General features: G+C 34.4%; 1 long non-coding RNA gene across 1 annotated transcript; it reads right to left on the reverse strand.

The window, feature by feature from the left end:
- Nucleotides 1-491: 491 nt before the first annotated feature.
- On the reverse strand, nt 492-3,199 carry LOC126654504 (uncharacterized). The gene is made up of 3 exons (XR_007632626.2): nt 2,805-3,199; nt 2,005-2,089; nt 492-711 (listed from the first exon to the last, which is right to left on the reverse strand). It is a non-coding gene; the product is annotated as an uncharacterized LOC126654504 (long non-coding RNA).
- Between the last annotated feature and the right edge of the window lie 311 nt (nt 3,200-3,510).

Here is a 3,510-nt window from a genome sequence, read left to right on the forward strand (position 1 = left end):
AAAACGTATTAAACGTTTATCTTAAATCGCTAAAGAGGTGAAATGTTTGAATTTGTTTCGTAACGCTTTAAACATTAGGCTTAAATCTCTAAAAAGGGGAAACGATAGGATTTGTTTCATAACGTTTTAAACTTTTGGATTTGTTTCGTATTGTTTTAAACGTTTGGCTTAAATCATTAAAAATGTGAAACATTATGATTTATTTCGTAACGTTTTAAACATTTGGCTTAAATCCCTAAAAAGGTGAAACGTTAGGATTTATTTCGTACCGTTTTAAACGTTTGGATAAGTTTCGTAACGTTTTAAACGGTTGGCTTAAATCACTAAAAAGGTGAAACGTTTGAATTTGTTTCGTAACGTTTTAAACGTTTGCATTTGTTTCGTAACGTTTTAATCGTTTGGCTTTGTCACGACTCAAATTTATGAGTCGCGACCGGCGCTAGGGAATGGGAGTGGTAGCTCCGAAACCCGTAGCAAGCCTAAAACCTGTGTAAATTTTTCGCAAAACAACTCATATTTCATATATCAAAATAAATGTGACCCCATTTTACAAAAACATCAGAGTGAAATTGCGTTATACAAATACATAGACAAAAACATCTGGACTACTGCGGACCGCTAGAATGAAAACCTTCTTTTACTTCTTGTGCAAATAACTTCCGAGAATTAAAACTTCGGAAGCTTTACTCTTCAAATCATATCATACTATCCCTGAAAAATGGGAGGAGCAACGGGGTCAGTATAAAACTGAGTGAGTTCACCAAATTACACGCTATATCACATAAAGGTTAAAACCGTCAAAAAACCATTTTATATATAGAAAATAATCTTTTGAAATCATATTGCGTACCTTCTTTACTTTCCTTCATAACTCTTTGTTTTTATAGTTTATACATATATGACATCTTTGATTTCTTATTATTGTGTTGATATTTTTCTTTTTTGTTTTGTTATAATAGTTTTCGATCGAACCTTAAATCTTAGGTTATATCATCATGATTCTCAATCGAATTAAATCATTGGCAAGTCCCTTGTGACTTGATCCTTATGGTTGGGTCCCGAGATAGTTCAACCGACTTACCTTCAACCATGTGGCACAGTCCCGAGATAGTTCGACCGAGTTACTCATGCCACTACTTAATCCCAAGTTGTGAGTCCCGAGATAGTTCAACCGAGTTACTCACCAGACACAGGTCCCGAGATAGTTCAACCGAGTTACCTTCGTGTCTGCATTCGGACTCTGCACCCTACAAGCCTTTTGAACTTAACTGTCGATTTATATAATTCCTATTGACATTTAATAGGAGTGTTTGTTCACATTGTGTCTCGATCTTGTTTCGTATTGATTCTCGATGTATCGCACTTACTTTTTATTTCGTATGAGTCCCGAGGACTACTATCGAGAATAAATGAGATACGGGTCCCGGGATAGTTCTACCGAGCTCAACCTCGTATCTTAGTTCTTATTATTCGGTGTGCCATAGTAAAATTCTCATTCTATGTTTACTAGTTGTTTTTGTATTTTTTGTTCTGTTATATTGATCCTTTATGGACCATGACATGCACACTACAATCCACAAGCACACAACTATAACACACGCACGTATGGGCGTTCATTATAATTAATAGTACGTATAGGAACGTACTACGTTTTCTTACTTGTATACTGTTCGATATTCGATATCACGCATTATGCTTGGCTTATCCTTTATCGATATTCGTTTGATAGTATATATAGGAATGTACTATCTATTTCTCGTATATTATTTGATATTGGACTTCGTATTATGTTGTTTTACCCTTCCCCGGTACTTTAACATTTATGTTCTTTTTATATAACCATATTATTATTTAAAACAACATAATTCATAAACAATCGTTTTCAAAACATACATACATAATACATTTTAAAACATACATTTCAAATATATAAATATTCATATAGTCTTTCGTAATAAATACGCGGCTTTATGAATATTGACGAGTAATTTAAAGTGTACTCACCACTTGCTATCCAAATTCTTCAAATAAATACGAAGACATCTCGATCCGTTCGCCTCGAGCCTTATCGATAGTCGCTTCTTCGAGTCTACGCAAATTCGATAACGCTACGAATTAATAACAAATCTAATTACGATTACGCATCTAAAATTGGTTCGATCAACCTACTTCGGTCATTAGAAACGCTTATCTAAAATAGTCCGACCCCTAAACGAAATCGACATTCTTAAAGTTTCGAACGTCTCCTACGACTTTCGTTTAGGTCTCGGACCATGAAACGCACCCGAAGGTGTCGAAAACAAGCTTGGAAGTTAATACATCAAGCTGTCCAGAATAACAGTTCAGACTGCACACAAAAATGTTCTGCCACAAATGACCATTTTAGAGTCCGATTCAGAAAAAGCGTAAACTTAGAAAATTATAGTTAACATCCTAAAGTTTCCGTATCAACAAACGAACTTGATTTGGAGTTATAAAACTCGAGCTATGGTTCACACAAGATGTCTGTTCTGCAAGAACATATTCTACAAAACGTCCAACTAGTTTCCGTTGAACTAATACCTATTAACACTACTAAACGAAAGCCAATCCGGGGAATGGGAGGGGCTGGAAAGAACCTACCCGGGGCCTAGGATACACAACACACAAAACACAACCCTCAAACTCACCATCATCATACAACAATCCAATCAAAACCAAGTTCTACAATTCAATCATTACTACCAATCCTTACAAAACCCTATTCAATTCTCATCAAATTTTTGTCAACAACAACTCATAAATTTCAGAATATAAACCCTTACCTTAATGATGTCTTCTTGGCCGAACCTTAGCCATCAAAAACCTTCATGAATTCTCTTAATCCAAGCTCATACACAAGATATAACAACCAAACACAACAATCACCATTAAAACTAACAAAACCGAAATATTAAACCTGAAACCCAAACTGTAATTTGAGTTTATTACCTCAAATTGAAGCCATGGATCTTTAGATAATCCTTTCCTCGTTCCGTGGCCGCAAGAATCGCTAAATTTCGTTGAGAAACGAAGAAGTTATGAAGATTTGAAGTTGGGAGGATTTGGGAGAAAAGGGGTTACGGATTTCATCTTCTTCTTGCTGTAAATTATGTTTGAAATGAATGAATATTCATTCATTAATGATGATAATAAGTGGTCAAAATGTCTCTCTTAGTCCTTGAAGTTGCCATCTCCTCAAACTTTATTTTCTAACTTTTCTTTCGTCCAATTTAGTCCACTAATCCTTTAATCATTCGATTCTCGATGAATTCCGTACTATTTATTTTCCAAATAAATAATATTAGTATAATATCTTATAATATCACTTTCCAATAATTTATTTTGGCAATTTTGGCCAAAAACGCTCAAATTTCCATTTTGAGCTAACTTGCACTTTTTCTCACTTTTTCGTCCAATTTTCATATTAATGACTATCGATAACCACTTTATCGATATTATTTTATTATCTTGAGAAAATAGAGTAAAACA

Source organism: Mercurialis annua, linkage group LG7, assembly GCF_937616625.2.
Source record: "Mercurialis annua linkage group LG7, ddMerAnnu1.2, whole genome shotgun sequence".
Taxonomy (NCBI): domain Eukaryota; kingdom Viridiplantae; phylum Streptophyta; class Magnoliopsida; order Malpighiales; family Euphorbiaceae; genus Mercurialis; species Mercurialis annua.